The sequence below is a fragment of the Anastrepha ludens genome, chromosome 6, assembly GCF_028408465.1.
Source record: "Anastrepha ludens isolate Willacy chromosome 6, idAnaLude1.1, whole genome shotgun sequence".
In the NCBI taxonomy this organism is placed as follows: Eukaryota; Metazoa; Arthropoda; class Insecta; order Diptera; family Tephritidae; genus Anastrepha; species Anastrepha ludens.
The window spans coordinates 123404330-123424347 of record NC_071502.1 but is presented as its reverse complement, the minus strand read 5'-3'; the positions used below and the strand labels follow the sequence as shown (position 1 = coordinate 123424347).

General features: G+C 36.3%; 1 pseudogene; it reads left to right on the top strand.

Moving 5' to 3' along the window:
- The first annotated feature begins 434 nt into the window (after positions 1-434).
- Positions 435-20018, top strand: part of LOC128867285 (probable cytochrome P450 6a14) — a 53660-nt pseudogene continuing 34076 nt past the window's right edge.

Sequence of the window (20018 nt, the reverse complement as noted above, 5' to 3'; positions counted from 1 at the left end):
ACTATGTTTATTTCTGGCGCTATAAGAAATCGCAGGCAGAATGAGTAGCAGCACATGAGTGATGTAATGGTCCAATTGGCTCAAAGCGTACCTCCATAGTAAATACTATGAAGGTAGCTATAACTCCTTATTTTGACATATTTCATGACTCTGTTAGGATTTGCTTACACTCTCATTTAATAATTGGTCTCCTGCAATTTCTTATCTATATACATATAGGGTGATTCAATAAGACTGCAAATTTTCTTTTATAAATAAACTCCAGCAAAATTAAAAAAAAACAATTTTTTTTGTATTTCATCATTGTTTTAGTCTTCGGCATTTAGATATGCAGCACAGCATCCTTTGAAAGCCCACTAAACATCTCTGATAACACAAAAGGCATAGCATAGGCTTTTTTACAAAGATCTGCAACACCCCTGAATCGCTCTATAATGTCTCTTTTTGCGCCTACAGCTATTTTATCATTTTTCACCTTCACATTTTTAGCAGCAGCAATTTTTCAAAAGTTTTCAAATTTTTACTGCAATGTGCGCAGAACAGCAAGTGGTGCTCCCTTCATCTATTATCATTCATCACATTGTCCGCGTGACGCGAATACCAATATTAAGCCAACTACCGAACGTAAAGCACCTAAGCCAAAGCCAACATCAGAAGCACCAATAGAAGTGGAGGTATTAGCCTGCGTTGTGGGCAGCGACGCATATTTCTTTTCAGCGCTGTGCAGTATGTGACCTCAGCTTCCTTCTCTCTCTTCTCTCCCTTGCTTCTGCCACTCGCTGCTGCGCTTGTTTACTCTGATTTGTTTGGGTTTTTAATAACAACAGTGGCCAACAATCCCTTGCACAATCAAATAGAAGAACACTTTGAAATCCCATTAATCGATTGACTCCTGCAGCGCCAATGTGATGTTTTTGCATACTCATAGGACCCCGCCAACTGCTGTGTGTAATTGTAGCTTTCACATTGCCCATTTGTCAAAAATCTGCCCCTTAGATTGTCTCGTTAAATTTTCATTAAATCACATTTTGTATCCATCATTATTATCTACTTCTAAAACCTTGCAGTAATCCCATTAGTCAGTAAAATTCATTTTCCACCGAATCACAGTTGTACTCTCAAATACATCGCTTATTTGGCATTCCACGCACGGATCGCTACAACCTTTTCGATTTTTGCGTAGGCAAAACTGTTCAAAGCTATCTAAGTGCGCATCCCAATACCCAACCGAACAATCACACACTCAGCCAATGATTCTCATTTCATTCATTCGTTCTGTTCATTTCATTAATTAATGCATTGCATAATGCAATATTGAAAATTTAATGCTGTGATTTTTTGCGTAGCTCCTTTAACGATGCGTTACAAGACGCTATTTGTATGCGGATTACAAGAGCTCGCAGCAATTACAAACAGCTATTTGCAAACACAACACGCCGTGCAACAACAGCAGAGCACTTGCTAGTGTAGTGCCTACGTGACCGACTTCCTTGTTAAGCCATTCAATTTTGTCACGACGCACCACCAGCATTGTGGCGCAACTCAACTCTTTCCCTCTGATACTTTCGCACACACGGCTTTTGTTGTTCGAGCACTTATTCTTGTTATTTGTTTATTGCCATTTGTTTCCCTATACATATATATATACTTTTGGATGTAGCTAAGCGCGTGTCAAGTACAGTTTGCCATGCCATCAGTTCATACGCACACAGCCGAGGCTGCTTTGCCACATTTTTTAATCGATTGATTTTTAAACTAAAAAGCGTTAAAGTGCCCACCGAAAGTTTTAAATGTGGTTGGAGAGCATTTGAAGGGCGGGCGCAATGTAAAAGCAATCAAGGTATATATAAGTGCTTACACATTATTTTCACATTTTCAGTAGTGCACTTGCTTTTATTGTTTTACGTCAATTGTTTTGAAAAATTCCCAATTGATAATGGATTGTTTCATCCAACATAAAATCATAGACCAAGCGGACACTTGTCAAATAAACAGTAGCAGCGTTGGAGTTAATGAATGTGGCAGTCAACTATTTGGAGAGTGTTCAGCTGAAATATAATTAAAATATAAGAAAATGTAAAGAATGTTCAGAAAAAGAAGAAAAATTAAAAACAGAGCGTATTCCCGTAGTACTGAGTTCATGCCAGTATGAGTGTAATTCCAGCAATTATTTATTTAGTGTTTTGCCCCCTGTAAGATTAAGTGCAGAGCGCTGATTGGTCGTTTGCAGTGATTGTCATATGTCTACTTTTTCTGTTATAGTTAAACAAAAATAACTGCAATTAGAAACAGATATCAGAAAGTTCAACTCGTGACACTTGTCATCATGACACTCGTTCATCAAATCACACCTTCTGATACTTTAAATACTCTTTTTTCTTACCACCCCTAGATGTGATTCGTAAACAGACGCGAGGTTACACTGGCGCGATTTGGTGTTGGATATTCGCCCATAACATACGGTCTGAGTCCAACTGATTCTGCTCACAATTGTTTGAATGAAGAGATTGACAATATACCTGGTCGGAAAAACTGCTCACGGTTCTTTACTGATAACTCAAAGCTTGACGATAAAGTAAATGTAAGGAGCCAAAATTAAGCTTTTCGACTCGTCTGCCTAATCTCTGTAACGTATTTAAGGCTGAAGTTCTAGCCACTTAAAAGGTAACTGTCGGGTAAGGTTAAAAGAAGCAACCTTTAGAGAGCTTTATATTTAATCTGCTAGCCAAGCGGTGATTAAATCTCGTGGTGGGGTTGTCACTAACTCCATCATTGCTCGCAAATGCCGGGTGTCTCTTAACAATATGGCGGAATATTTCCGCATTCGTGGGTGCCAGGACAAAACCACTCGCGTCCTTCTTGGTATGGGGATTGTAGATATACCCCTCTCAATCCACAAACTGCGTGGTATAAGTCCACACCAGATGAGTTGTCATGGGACGTCAGGTGCTCAGTTCCTTTGATCACAGATCACTGTCTCCTAGGACGATATGCCCAAAGTTTGAATGTACATACCTTATTTCGAAGTTTCAATAATGAGGAGGCGGCAGAGTCTGTTAGGCATCCTCTTAGTTATGCCCTCGGAGGCAGACCAGTAAGCTTAGGTACTTTAGATCATTGTTCTGATACTGATGACCTTAGGGATATAATTGTCAGCCATGGGTTTGTATTTAAAACAAAATTATTTACCGAGGATGGGCAACGGTCTAAGTGAGTTGGTTCTGAGTTTTGATTATTTTATGTTTGTACAAACTTTTAACATATTTTTTTTTTACGGAGGTGCCAAAAAGCATTTAAAGCCGAAAAGTGTGAGACTTGTTTTTCGACTCACCCCCTAAAAACCAACCCCAAATCTAGAAAATAGTCCGAACAGGGGCAGGTCGCACTGCTCAATCCCTTCATACATATAATAATAGGACTATGAATAAGTTCGTGCGGTTTTTTTTCGAAATTTGAAACTTTATTGACGTAAAATGGTTACAAATTTAATATTCAAAATATTGTCCATCGCTTACTACTACTTTTTCCCATCTTTCTGGCAATTCAGGGATTCCCTTTGTGAAAAATTCGGTCGGTTTTGCCGCAATCCACGAATCGATCCATTTTTTGACTTCATCGTAATTACGGAAGTGCTGGTCAGCCAGGCCATGTTGCATCGATCGGAAGAGATAGTAATCGGATGGCGCAAGGTCTGGACTATACGGCGGGTGGGGTAGGACATCCCATTTGAGCGTTTCTAAGTATGTTTTGACCACTTGTGCAACATGTGGCCGAGCATTGTCATGTTGCAAAATAACTTTGTCGTGTCTATCGGCGTATTGCGGCCGTTTTTCTCGCAGTGCTCGGCTCAAACGCATCAATTGTCGTCGGTAGACATCCCCCGTAATCGTTTCATTCGGTTTCAGTAGCTCATAATACACAACACCCAGCTGGTCCCACCAGATACACAGCATAACCTTCAGGCCATGAATATTCTGCGCCGACGTCGATGTTGAAGCATGGCCAGGGTATCCATACGTTGCCCGACGTTTTGGATTGTCGTAATGGACCCACTTTTCATCGCCAGTCACAATTCGATGCAAAAAACCCTTTCTTTTGTGCCGTTGAAGCAGTTGTTCGCATGCCATAAAACGGCGTTCAACGTCTCTTGGCTTCAATTCATACGGCACCCAATGGCCTACCTTTCGGATCATTCCCATGGCTTTTAAACGTTTGGAAATGGTTGATTGATCAACTCCCAAAGTTTTTGCAACCTCTTCTTGCGTTTGAGCCGGATCTTGATCGAGCAATTCCTCCAATTCGGTATCCATGAACTTTGGCGGCGCACCCTCGCGTTCTTCGTCTTCCAAGCCAAAATCACCACTTTTAAAGCGTGCAAACCACTTCTGGCACGTTCGCTCAGATAGAGCATGCTCACCATAAACTTCCACCAAGATACGATGACTTTCGGCTGCTTTTTTCTTCATATTAAAATAATGAAGAAGAATTCCCCGCAAAAACACATTATTTGGCACGAAATTCGACATTTTCAAGTGTGGTAAAAATATTGTTGTTTACGCTTCAAATAAAAAACTTATACTGACGTTTGTGCCTTACGACAGTAGCTCTCCAATGAATGTTTGGAAATGTGGATCGATGGAATAATAATCAAGTTACGCCATCTGTTGTAAAACCGTAACGAACTTATTCATAGTCCTATTAATAATCAAACTATAGATTTTCTCAAAAACTGTATTTTCAAAAAATGCATTCAAATACTTGCACTCACTCTACGATATTAGTTTACATAACAAATAGAAGAGGATATATCCAGCTATTAAAACTATTTTTTTTTAATATTTTTAAAAAACTTTTTACCAGTACAAATATGGCGCAATAATTTGCTTTGAAATATGCATTCTCAAATATACTTGAAATTTCCAAATAAATTATTTAAAAAATAATTCTAACACAAAGGTATTTATGAATGTACGTATGAATACGTCCAACTTCGTTCTTCGTGCTATTTTATAAAATCATAAGAAAATAATTAAACTTTCCTCCTATGAAATAAAGTATACACAATGTGCACCACCGTTGTCTCCTTTGAAATTTTAAGCTCCTCTGTAAATATATTGTATAATATTACATGAGAAAATAAAAACTGAGTATGCAGCATTACTAAATCGAATCTTTAGTTTTAAGTTCAAACATTTTTCTGGTCAAGCAAAAAAAATGATTTTTGAGTCACGGTGCCTTTCCTTTCTTAATTTTTTGTATATACAAATTAACTTCCACAACATGTACTTACTGACCCTGCTTAAGCACCCTGCAAGAATATATGATGTAATCTGTTATTATTGTATATGCAATGCTATGTGTTTGGCATGCCATGTTTCGCACATCGCTTGTGTCTTCTCATGCATGCCATCAAATGATTTATGAAACAATCATTTTTGGAAAAAATGTAATTAATTTTCAAATGATTGCTAGTAGGCGGTATTTTATTTATATAAGTATGTATGTGTGGCATATATGAAAATAATTCAAAAGGAATACCATTTCATTCGTGCGACATGCCTTCTTCCAATTAAGACAGACATGAAAGCACAGAATTGAGTCTATGAAAGCATTTTGTACCGGAATTAGTAGTAGTTCATTAGAAATGGAAAATAACGCACTCTCATAGTCCCACTTGTTACTTAAAACATTTTCTGAAAGTTAGTTTAAGGCACATACTCACATATACATACGAAAACAAAGAGCACTGAAACGTTGCTTGTCGAATTTAAGTGCCAATGCCTCCCGCCTGCGTACACGCTTTAAATGCTTTTGTACGAATAAATCCCCCTAAAATGTAGATTTCTTTGTATATTAAATTCGCTGGCAAAAGTCGCCAACGCAATTCCAATGCAATTCTTTCCAAATATCAAGCAAATGTGCAAAGTGCTTGGCACAACTTGCAGCACTCGTACTATTATTTGTGTGCTAGAAAACAGCTCTAGGACTCATTTTCTCCGCCACCATAAATTTCAATTTCCAACTAGTTGGAGCAGCTGACAGCAAACTAATTACACTTAAATGCTTAACAACCGACTATTTTTTTTTTTTTTTATTTTTATATCTCCCCTTTATTTATTACAGTCTGTTATATATTAACAATATGTAATTTTTGTACAATTAGGGTCTATTATGTTCTTTTACCAATGTAAGAAGAATCTGTTATTATTATTATTGTTTTTTGTGATTACACTGTAAATCTTATAGTTAGATCAGTCGGTGTGAGTCGCTTTAATCTTCGTTTGATATTTTCTGCCGGTGCTATTTTACGCATTTCTTCGTTTTGGTGGACTGACAGTCGCTGTATATGATTAGTGCTACATTTTGTGATTGTTTCTTGGATAGTATCTACGTTTAAGTCACGATGTATGGCTTCGTTGGGAATAAACCAACCAGCATTTGTTATATTTCGTAATATTTTGGATTGTGTTCGCTGTATGAGCTGAATATTTCTGTTTTTAGCCGTTCCCCATATTTCTATTCCGTATTTCCAGATAGGAGTAATAATTGTTTTGTATATAGTCACCTTATTATACAGTGATAGTTTTGATGCTCGTCCTATTAGCCAACTTAATTGCCGGTACTTATTCTTGATTTGATTTCTTTTGTTAATGATATGCTGCTTCCATGTTAGTTTTTCGTCAATAGTTATTCCAAGATATTTTGCTGCTGGGCAGATTTTTATTTTGTTGTTTTTTAAGGTTAGATTATATTTTGATGTCTTTTTGTTTGTATATATAACTTGTATAGTTTTGTCTTTATTAACTTCTATACCCCATTCGTCAAACCAATTTACTGTATTGTTTATTAATTTTTGAAGTGTAAAGGTCGCCAGTTTTTCGTCATTGCTTGATGCCATTAATACAGTATCATCCGCGAACGTTGCTATCATTGTATTATCTGTTGACGGAGTTGGCACATCTGCGGTGTATATTAGATATAAGAGAGGACCTAATACACTGCCTTGCGGTACTCCAGCTGTCATTGGTAGAATATCGGAATATTCGTCTTCATATCTTATATAAAATTTTCGATCAGTTATGTAGCACTTCAAAAGTTCAAAGTAGTTTTGTGGAAAGATTCGTTTGAGCTTATGCAAAAGTCCTTTACGCCAAACTTTATCAAAGGCTTTTGCAATGTCTAGGTATACAGCTACACAATATTTTTTGTCATTCATATCGTTAAGTATTTTGTTAGTAACCCTGTGGATTTGTTGGACTGTTGAATGTTGCCGTCTAAATCCGAATTGATGGCTTGGTATCACTTTTTTTGCTGTCAAAATTGGTTCTAGTCGGTCGAACAATATTTTTTCAAACACTTTTGAAAGAATTGGCAATAGGCTGATGGGTCGATATGAGGCAGTTTTGGTGGCATCTTTTCCTGGTTTGGGTATGGCGGTAATTTGAGCAATTTTCCATAGTCATGAGAAGTATTTAGTCTCTAACATGCAATTGAATATATTTCTTATGAATTGCAATGCTGTTTCAGGTAACTTTTTTAAGATTTTTCCATTTATTAAATCATATCCTGGCGCTTTTTTATCGCTTAGCTGTCTTATTTGATTTTTAATTTCGCTTATGGTGGTATTTCTTGTTTTGATTTGCGAAACGTTTATTATGTTATCAGATTTAATGCTAATGTTTTGATTATCCATTTCGCTTGTAAATGAGTCTAAGAAGTGTCTGGCTAGGGTGTCGGCTTTTTCTTTGCTTGTTTTTGCCCATGTGCCGGCTTCTGTTTTGATGGGAGGTTTATGTATTACAGCGCCATTAATGTGTTTTGTGGCTTTCCATAAGGAGTAATTTGTAGATGCTGCTGTTCCCAGGTTTGCCATATAATTTCGAAGTTTACTCTCCTTGTGTTTTGTAAGTAATGCTTTTAGCTCATTTGTCGCTTTATTAAGTTTGGTTTTATCTGCTGGATGTCTGGTCGTTTGCCATGTTTTGCGGAGTTTTCTTTTTTCGCCGATTTTCTCTTTAATGTAAGTTGGGATATTTTCTTTATTTGTCATTTTCGGTGTAGGTGTAGAGGAAGCAACTGCTTGTATTACGCTATCATTGAAACATACAATAGCGGAGTCAATTTCATCTTGAGTTTTCAGTGATATATTTATTTTGAGTTTTTGCTCTAATATTTGGCAAGCATTAGTCCAATTCGTGCTAGAATTATATAGGCCCAGAGATTTTTTTATTTCAATAGGTCCAAGTAAGGTCATAATTAATGGTGAATGGTCTGAAGATAGCTCCGACTAATTGGTTGAATATTTACGCTTCGCCCCTATGCCTCTATTCCTCTCTCGCACTATTTGCACTTTTCCTTGACTGTTCTATATCTGTTTTTTCTGCTTTTGCTTAAGCTTTGTTGTTTTCGTGGATTGTGTGTGACATCGAATAAGTTAGTCTTACTGCCGCTGTCTTTATTGGTTTCAGTCTTAAAAGGAAAGGAATAAATATTTTTGGCAAAAAATATATACATATAAACATATTTTTGAAGAATTTACAATTTTAACTTGCCAAGTCTGAACACTTCTCCAACTTTTAAATAACTTATGAAAAACCTGTTTGTTACGCCAAATGGCTTATAATTTTAATTATTAATTTAATTTTATATATTTAATTTAATTTTAATCATTATTATCATGTTTTGTTAAATTCCATAATTTCTCGTAACGTTTCAATATTAAGCTTACTGTTTTCTAAAAATACTGTTGAATTTTCGTATATGAATTTAAAAATAGCACTATATATGTATAAACACCTATATTACATAAACGTAACAGAGCAATACATATTTCCTCTAATTACATAAATTTGAACTTAATCCGTTAGGCTAAGACACTATAAAAACTTGAACTCAGAAATAAATAAATCACTTGTAAAGTTACCACCGAACGCGCTCGCATTTCATTTAACAGGCTATTGTATTCGCGCATTTTCCACGTAAAATAATTTCTTATCTTAAAAACGCTTAAGATTTTTCACTGTTGCTTCAACAACCTGCACATAACAGTTTAGGTAACCTTAAACGCGTTTTCCAGCAGTTTTGGCCGATTCACACAAAATTTGAACATTCACAATTACATTCTGAATGGAAGTGCAGATAATTTGTTTCGACATATGTGCTTACAGGTATGCATGCCCGCGGGCAGTTAGGGAGTTAGAATTGGAGCCGCGGTAACGAATGCCTGTCATAAGAGGTTCCTAAAATGCGCACCTCAACCTGTTGGTTATGAGTATTAACTCAAAGCTTATGGGCTAAGCGAAGCAGGTACACAAACTGCTTGGTGACGATGGAAACACTGTCGTCCTTGTACCAAAATGTATTAAGAAGATTGGTCGCAGAGAAATACCCTCAATCTATTATGGGACATTAGTCGCAGTATTCAATACCCTCATAATAATAATAAAAATACCTTTTATATATTTTTAAACAATAATTTATTTATTCGTTTCTTTCTGTACTTGCAGCTTATGGCCAAATTAATCACCCCATCAGAAGAGTTATAATTTTTGCAGTCCACAAACAGACACGCAATGGAGCGGCTAACAGTTTTTATTTTAAAATTTTATTTTTATATTACCATAAATTTAATTTTTATAAAAACATTTATTTTTAAAGAATTTAAGCAAAAGCAAAATTAGACAATTAAATTTTCCTTGTATTACAGCTTTGCACATAGCATTTTTTTTACCGCATACTCTTGAAATAAAAACAGAAACGAGTAGCTTACCCCATTATTTTAGTAATATTTCAAAAACAAAAAAATGGATAAAAATTTCCTCAGTTTATGAAGCGAGACATCTTGACTACATAAGAACTTTTCCAGATATTTAATTGTTGAAAATGTATATCAAAATGTAAATTCTAGAATGTACTTGTACAAATGTATTTTTCAAATCTAGAAATAAAATTGTTTAGTTATTCGTTGGAAATCGATCCACGTGTTTCATTTATAAAAGGTTATGGGCTAATAGCTTGCTAAAATAGTGTTAGTTCTGGTATTTAGTGTCGTGCAAGCCAGAAGAATGAATTCCAGTTATCTTACAACCATTGATGTTCTTGTGTGGTTATAAAAAATCATAGTAATGGTAAGAAAACTTTTGTTGGAGTTTATGTTGATGATTTCCTAATATTTTCAAATGATAAGTCAAAAACTGATATTTTAATTGAAGCCTTGGCACGAAATTTTAGGTTAAAAATTTAGGTCAGGTAAAGCAATATTTATGCATGAGGATTAATACTGATAAGCATGCAAATGTAAGTACAGTGGATCAGGAGCAATATATTGAGGAATTGATTAAAAAGTGAAACATGAATGTAATAAAGTTAGTTGTAATAAAGTTAGTACTCCATATCAAAAACTTATAGGCAGTTTTGACACGACCAGGCATTGCCTATTCAGTCAGTTACCTCAGTCAATTTAATAATTGTTATTCACATGTTCACTGGAATTATGTTAAGAGAATTTTAAAAATTTGTTAAAAACGAGGCATTATTGTTTAAGATTCTCTAAAGAGAGAACAGCTGAGTATATGGCTTTGTCAGAGGCTTGTCGAGAGGCGATTTATTTAAGAAATTTAGAATATGAGGTTGTTTCAACAAGACAATATTGTATAATGATAGCCAAAGTGCATTAAAACTGGCAAATAACCACCAATCTCATAAACGATCAAAACATATTGATGTAAGGTATAATTTTATCAGAGATGTAATTAATAGCGGTCTAGTTGAAACTAAATCGTTGACGACGGAATTGGCGTTCCGTTACCCGACCATGACGAGGTGAAAATAGAAATATCACGGCTAAAGAACAACAAAGCCGCGGGCGCCGATGGACTGCCGGCTGAGCTGTTCAAACATCGCGGCGAGGAGCTGGTAAGGTGCATGCATCAGCTCTTATGCAAAATATGGTCGGATGAAAGCATGCCTGCCGATTGGAATTTAAGTGTGCTCTGCCCAATCCATAAGAAGGGCGATCCTGCAATTTGTGGCAATTAACGCGGGATTAGTCTTCTAAACATCGCCTATAAGGTTCTAGCGAGCGTATTGTGTGAAAGGCTGAAGCCCATCGTCAACCAACTGATTGGACCTTATCAGTGTGGCTTCAGACCTGGAAAGTCTACCATCGACCAAATATTCACAATACGCCAAATCTTGGAAAAGACCCATGAAAGGAGAATCGACACACACCATCTTTTCGTCGACTTCAAAGCTGTATTCGACAGTACGGAAAGGAGTTACTTGTATGCCGCGCTGTCCCCGCAAAACTAATACGGCTATGTAAGATGACGTTGCTCAACACCAGCAGCGCCGTCAGAATTGGGAAGGACCTCTCCGAGCCGTTTGATACCAAACGAGGTTTCAGACAGGGTGACTCGCTGTCGTGTGACTTCTTTAACCTGTTGTTGGAGAGCATCGTACGAGCCGCAGAACTTAATCGCTCAGGCACAATATTTTATAAGAGCGTACAATTGTTGGCGTATGCCGATGATATCGATATCATTGGCCTTAACAACCGCGCTGTTAGTTCTGCCTTCTCCAAACTGGATAAAGAGGCAAAGCGAATGGGTTTGGTGGTGAACGAGGACGAAACGAAGTACCTCCTGTCTTCAAACAAACAGTCGGCGCACTCGCGTATCGGCACCCACGTCACTGTAGACAGTTATAATTTCGAGGTTGTAGAAGACTTCGTTTATTTAGGAACCAGCATTAACACCGATAACAATGTCAGCCTTGAAATCCAACGTAGTATCTCACTTGCCAACAAGTGCTACTTTGGACTAAGTAGGCAACTGAGCAGTAAAGTCCTCTCTCGACGAACAAAACTAACACTCTACAAGACTCTCATCATGCCCGTCCTAACGTATGGCGCAGAAGCGTGGACGATGACAACATCCGATGAAGCGACGCTTGGAGTGTTTGAGAGAAAGATTCTGCGTAAGATTTTTGGACCTTTGCACGTTGGCAACGGGGAATATCGCAGGCGATGGAACGATGAGCTGTATGAGCTTTACGACGACATAAACATAGCGCAGCGAATAAAGATCCAGCGGCTTCGTTGGCTGGGTCATGTCGTCCGAATGGATACAAACGCTCCGGCTATGAAAGTATTCGATGCGGTACCAGCTGGTGGTAGCAGAGGAAGAGGAAGGCCTCCACTGCGTTGGAAAGATCAGGTGGAGAAAGACTTGGCTTCACTTGATGTGTCCAATTGGCGCCGGTTAGCACGAGAAAGAAACGACTGGCGCGCTTTGTTAAGCTCGGCCAAAATCGCGTAAGCGGTTATCGCGCCAATTAAGAAGAAGAAGAAGTTGAAACTAAATATTTGCCAACTGCTAACATGCTTGCAGACTTATTAACTAAGTTATTGTCAGAAATAAAGAACTATAAATTTATGGTAATTCTTGGTATTGTTCCATGTTAATTTTTTTAACAGTATTTGTATTGTTTGGAACTTTGATATAGTGGGCATGTTGAAAATGTATGTCAAAATGTAAATTCTAGAATGTACTTGTACAAATGTATTTTTCAAATCTGGAAATAAAATTTTTTAGTTCTTCGTTGGAAATCGATCTACGTGTTTCATTTATAAAATTCATTTTTTGCACCGCTAGATTGGCCTGGTATAGACTCCAAAACTACAAAATAGCTTTTCAGCCCGATAATTATAGCTCAGTTTATCGACTGATAAGCAAACGACCATAAATGAGAAACTAAATAAATGTGAAAAACTGTATAGTAAAATAGAAGGAGTAGCAAAGAGAAGAGTAAAATTAGTAAAAGATCACAATATTTATTAAATATTATAATCAAATACATTTAATTAACTTACAGAACTTCTTTTTTTAATTTTTATTTCCCAATAAATAGATAAAATAAAAATAGAACAATCCTAAAAAACGCCCCCACTCTTATTAGGTAATTGACCGAGCTTCTCCTGCTACAGTTATAAGCTGCATTCGAACGGCCGATGGTTCTTTATAAGGAGTTTTTTATGGTACGATGCAGCATACAGCTAACTTCGGCTGAATTGGTTTCGAAGACATTTAAGCGTACAATGGTAGCAGATCTTATGGAGAGCGAGTAGCGATTATATTGTAAAATGTTTTCTTAAATTCTTAAAATAAGTTAAACTGTCAAATGAAAATTGCTTATTGGTGTCCTTTTATAAAAATTAGGGGCAATTGTACAACGCTTCTACAAAAAGAATAAGAATAGTTAATAAAGCAAGAAAAAAACATATTCTGAGTGACTAAAGGAAGCGAAATCGTAATGGCCGGTTTATGTTATTTAATTTTTTTTTTTTTTCATCAAACCCAATAATTGCCATCACTCACTTTGTAAAGCAAATATCAACAAATATAAAATGGGTTTGTGTTATGTAGAAAATTTTGAATATATATAAAGAAAACATCCATTTATAGCTTGCGGAATTTTTGTAATCCTTTAAACAGCTTTTCTTGCAACATCAACAGCGCAAACATTTGCTGCAAGGCTTACAGCTGCAACACATGAAATTAGCAACGAATTTATGAAATTTGTTGTGAATTTTTAGTGCACCATTTCAACACTCGCAAACGGAAAGTTGGAATTGGAATTTTAGTAAAATAAATTTAACGATTGAGTTTTCCTGCTGCAGAATTCAAGTCCAACGAATACAAATAATGAAGACAGAAAAATTACTGCACCTAAAAAATCTGTTGAAATAAGCTAAATAACAAAAATAAACTTCGAGAAAATGTATTCATTCAATCAATACAATTAATCATTTCAACAATCCAACACCAATGAAAATAAACAGAAATGTGTGCTTATTTATCTTAGTTTAAAATATTCTGTCGTTTTTTACTTGCCAAAATCTTTAAATCTCAGGCCATTTAATATCTCGTTAACCCTTACTCAATCACTTCTGTTTACAGTTAGTCATGTCCAGCTCCCAAAATAATACTAAAAAGTTCATCAATATTCTCAGTTAAATTTACTTCCCAAAAATAAATCAAAACTTTTTAACAAAATTTCCCGCCTACATAAATTCTCCCAGTAATACAGGCCAGTCACTCAACGCCTAATCCACTTGAGCACAATTTCCATTTGCTTGCCTTCACTTCTACCCTTGTGCCTGTGACTATGTATTTTATTAATTCAGAAGTAGTACATCACCCACTCACTCACCAACGCTGCGCACAATCCAGTGGCTACAAATCACTTTGATTGTAAATAATCCGCTATAAAATGCAAAGTTTCCCACTTTAGCAGTGCGAAGACAGCGAGAGAGAGAGAACAGATATCCGTATTGGCTATCCTAAACACTTCCGCTGTAGCTGGTGCTGTGAATGCTCTTCTGTTTCCGTGGCAACTTGCCTGAATTTATTAGCTATTTTGATGGGTCACTGAGCGGCGTCGAAAGCCATATAAATAATTTTCGACAGGCCAAAGCCAATGTTGGCGCGAATAAAAAGTAAAGACATAAAAAAAGTATTTTATATTCCAAAGTGTAAGTACTTTGCGACAACGCTCATATATACGTACAAGTATACAAGTGCATAAGCTCTATAAATCCATGCACTGATTGACCGCAAAATGTGTCACTCTCATGTGTGTGTCCTCTACATAAATCCGTTTTTACGTCTAGCCGCAAAAAGCCAAAATACCCTTTTGGAATCTGGAATGAAATAAAGATAGATATTATAAAATATCGTCTCTGCAATGAAATAAAGATAGATATTATAAAATACCGTCATCCAAACACATCTCGAGAACGTTTTAAAAAAAACAGCCACTATTGTGACAGCGCTGTCAATGCTGAAGATGAATATACGAGGACCAAAACGAGATCGCCATCAGTTACTGACTAGTGTCATGAGAAGTAAGTTTTTTTCACTTTGGTACTATTTTTGCATACCAAAAATTGTTCGCGGAATATAACGGAACAATTCATGTTTTCTTTGATATTTTGTGCATTCAACAAATGATTTTAATCGCGGATAGAAAGAAGCACGTGTTGTAAAAAAATAAAATGGAATCTTCGAACGCGTATAAGAGCCATATTTTGTATTTTTTTTATAAAAGTGGTAAAAATGCAACAACTGCTGCTCCAGAAATAAACATTGTTCACGGAGAGGATACCGTGAGTGTAAGGACTGCGCAAAAATAGTTTTCAAAATTCCGAGGTGGTAACTGAGGCGTGGAGGAAGCCCCGCGCGCTGATCGTCCTGAAGTCTTTAACTCCGACGCTTTGCTCGAACTCGTGGAAGCTGAGCCAAATTTCACAGTCCATATGATAGCTCAGAGGTTATATCCATCGCATGGAACAGTTCACAGGCACCTGGTTCAGTTGGGAAAGGTTTCAAAGCTGGGAAAATGGGTTCCGCATAGACTTTCCGTCGCCAACCTTCAGCAGAGAGTGAATGTGTGTTCTCAGCTGCTGCAACGGTTTGAAAATGAAAGTTTTTTGAACCGTATCGTTACTGGTGATGAAAAATGGGACCTTTACAATAATCCTGTTCTGAAACGCTAATGGTAAGATAAAGATGAAACACTAGAACCGACCCCTAGGGATGGCCTTCACCCCAAGAAGATTCTCCTGTCTATTTGGTGGGATATGGCCGGTGTTGTATATTATGAATTTCTGGAACCAAATCAGACGATAACTGCTGGTTATTATTCGCATCAGCTATCAAACCTGATTGAGGCACTTAACAAAAATCGGCCGTCTTTAGTAAATAGACGTAAAGTTTTGTTTCACCACAACAACGCAAGACCTTATACCGCAAGGCAAACATTAGGCAAGCTGAACGAGCTCGGATGGGAGCTAATGCCGCATCCACCATACTCTCCGGATATTGTACCATGTGATTATAACCTTTACCGTGGACTTCAATCCCATATGAGTAACAAGAACTACTCCTCAAAAGAAGCTATAAAAAGGGATATCGAAGCGTATTTTCACTCCAAGGACAAACAATTTTTTTATCAGGGAATTAAAAAATTTGCCTAATCGTTAGGAAGACATTGTAAATAATGAAGGAAAATATATTATTGATTAATAAATACTTTAAACATCCTTTTTATTAGTTTTAAAACCACCTAAAAAACGCACGAACTTATGGACTGACCTGATATTCTGGACAAATAAAACGCACTAGATTTGTTATATTTTTTAAGTTTACAGTCTGCCTACCAGTTGTGCAGATTGCACGTATATAGTGCATTTGAAACTGTTTCAAGCAATGTAGTCCTAGTAATATCTGGCCTGCACCCTTTATACGTACTTGCAATGGAAGCTGCCTGAATAGTGTCACACTCAGAGCCCTATAAGCTCGTCTGTGGGGATTTAAGGGACAACTGCCTTCATGAGTAACAGCCAAAGTAAGATAACTCAGGGCGGTGGGCACGCAAATGCATTCCCAGTCTTAGGCTCTGACTTACCTGTCCTTTACCTATCCCGGCTCTTGAATGGAGACAGCTGCTTTAAAGGATTTTTACTCAGGTTCAATACTGACGGGTGCCGCCGTAGCCGAATGGGCTGGTACGTGACTATCAGTTGGAAGTACATAGGTTCGAATTTCCGTGCATGAAACAACAAAATGATAGATAATGTGTCTGCAATAGCGGTCGCCCCTCAGTAGACAATGGCAAACCTCCGAGTGTACTTCGGCTTGAAACTGTAGGTCCCTCCATTTGTGGAACAACATCAGGACGCACGCCACAAATAGGAGGAGGAGCTCGGTCAAACACCCAAAAAGGGTGTAAGCGCCAATTATATATATATATGTAATACCGACGGGGGCTGTCGACTGCTGCGACGAGAAAACATCATAGAAAATGTTCACGACATATTCTTCATATGCTCGCGTTTCCCCTCTCCAAGAGATAAACTTTACAGAGCCTTTACAGAACCTCCTTCACCGGAAATATTCGTGCACAGTAGTGGCGGCTAATCGCCCTCTTTCTTCCACGATTTACACAACGCCTGTGAAAAAAGAATCTACCACATACATACATATGTATGTACTTATATACATACACAAACTTAGAGCAGAATAGGAGTATGGCACAGTATTTGGAGGAAGTTGAGATCTAATTTATATTCCAACAACATCAGTAGGCAGTTAAGTTGACTGATGAGCGGGATGATGTGAATTTACCTAAGTAGTTATTGATTTATTGCTGATATATATCGCACTTGTTACGTTAAAGCGTAACAACTCAAAAAGAAAAGGAAAAGAGTAACAACTCAAAAATTTGTTATTTTAGCGCAACTACTAAACAAATAAGAATGAAACAACCGTTATATTGTTTTTAATGATATTTTCGTGCAATTACATATTTTTTTCCTTGTAATACCTATATTATTAATATTTACGAATACAGTTTTTCGTCTCTACTGAAAATGTTCAGATTTTGAGTTGTTACGCTTTAACGTAACAAGTGCGATATGTATTTTTTTAATTCGTAACCAACCGACCATCAAACAGAACGACATAAACACTGTAATTAGGAAAAAAAAATTAATTAGTTTGTTCTTAATTTTTATGTTCGTAAATATTATTTGAGTAAATAAAAATAAACTAATTTATGAAAATACAAAAATTACTACAAAAATAATATAAAAACTGTCCGCGAAAATGTGTCTTAATTTACAACCATTTTCCAATTCCAATGCATCAACTTCATATTTCCTCTTCAATCACTTTAATGTTATACAGCACTTCTCCGCTAACCTCACAAAATAATTGGATACTTTCACTCTCATTTACTCTATTTTACTAGTTCGCTTAACCCACTTTTTTCGAGTTATAATTCTTCTATACTAATTTGCATCTCAAACTGTAATTTATTTTTATATTTTTTTATTAAATTCACTAATAGCTTTGGTTTTGCGTAATCATTTTTTCAAATTACAATTACTGCTGCCTCATTTGCTCGACAGTACTGCTTCTCTACCTATGCGCAATACAAACGCTAGCCTCTCCTGTAAGCCAACTAATGTTAGTGTATGCAGTATTTGTTTTTCACTCTCGCTTAAGGTGCCCCTAAAAGTGTGCTTTGCGAAGTAAGTTTGCGGAGGTATACTGTGTGCGTGCATTTCACAATTCTGCCGTGAGAGAGTTTGGTTCTTTTATCAGTTGGTGATTTTTAATACTTGTAATAATATGTATTTATTTAATTTAAGTTAATCACTGTTTAAAAGAAATTTAGCAAAATTCATGCTGCATGACCAAAATTCCGTTTTATAGACTGTCTTATAAATTCCATTCAACTCTTCAAAGCAATTTTATAATCCTTGTATGTGTGAAGAAATTTGACCTTTTCTCGCACATAAATTCGAGATTTAAATGAGAATTTTCTCCATAGCTTAGTACTTTACGTGGCAAGAATGGAGAATTACAGAATGGAATTTACTAAATTTAATCTCAAAACACCTAAAGTATCTGAAAAGATTGTGTTATTGTAAGAGTTTGCTTTTTTGTTGACACCATTAAATATGTAGAGAATGAACATAAACAAATATCGGAGAAGAGTTTTGGTTCTTATTTGCACACAAGGTTTGCACGTTTAAGTATTTCAATTTACGGCTAGTTGCTGTTAGCGATTTTTCACTTCAAATGTGTTGAAGTATGCGTCAATATATATTTAAGCATGCGAGACGATTGACAGCCACTTAGCGCAGATGGTTGCCTGTGAGATTTTAGTGTTTATAGCATATCTGAAAGTGAAAAACAAACAAGATAAAAATGTTATCAACATGGGTTTTAAAGGAACATTCATCTTTTGGTACAGTATGTGCATGATAAGCTACATGTACAACTATGACATGGTAGTTTCATATGTATGTATATTCGGAGCCGTAAGGAATTGAAACGATATATTCCATGCATCCAAATTCTTTAGTTAAGTTTAGTATACCCAAATTCTTTTAAATAGTGTTGTGCTTTTGAGAATCAAAAATACTTAGCTAAAATAAAATAACTTATATCGATATTTTCCAGCTTATTTCCAATATATGTATGAGTCCTCAAGGTTGAATTTTTGATATATTGAAATTTAATAACAGCTTCGCTCTAAAAGAAAACATCATTTCGAAAGAATTATGTTATCTGCCGGTTCAGCACGAGCCACACTGGAGCAGTTTTAATATACACTCTTTGAATGAATCCCATTCCTACGCTCTTGTTGCGTTATGTATTAGATGATAGACAATAGAAAGATGAAAGTCAGCTCCTTTAGCGTATATCAATGACCAAGACTTATAAAACACCATTCGCTGTCCAGCAGCATTTTGCAAAAATTTACACCAAAAATTTTATGCAGCTGCAGCGACAATACGATAATGGACTTTTCGGTCTTGGTAGGGGAGTTATTTGTGTTTGAAAAATGCTTTGCCCAAACAGAAACACAGTACAATGCGGTCTAACACTCCGAAGCTTCTAGGAATTTGACAACTGAGTGAGCTTATCGATGATAAATATGTTAAGTTTTTCACCCGAAGCCTCTCGATCATGAAACTATAGATAAGTGCTAATCATTTTTCTTTTTTTGTTTTTTTTTTCAAAATCGGTTTTTTGGTTTTTTAAATATTTTGGGAATATATTATTTCTAAAATTTTGTGTCAAAATTACAAGTGAATTTGAGAAACACGGAGATATATGAATTTAACCGAAAGCTATGTAGGGAAACTTCAACTCAACAAAACTTTAAACATGTAATCAAGTGGCTTTATGCATTTTAGTTCTAGATGTACTATTTTCTCAAGAAAGATAGATGTGCAAGTATTATGTATGCGCCTTACAGGTCATAAGTATGTACATGGATGCCCTTCTTGAGTCATTCAGTCGATTCATCTATGTGAATTTTACTCGAGCTTTTGGGTTCAACTCAGCATCCTTAAATTGCTCCTTTAATTTCTCTCCTTGAAAATTTTCTTTCAATTACCAAAAAAATGTATTATATTTGCGAATGCCTTCACATTAATTGCT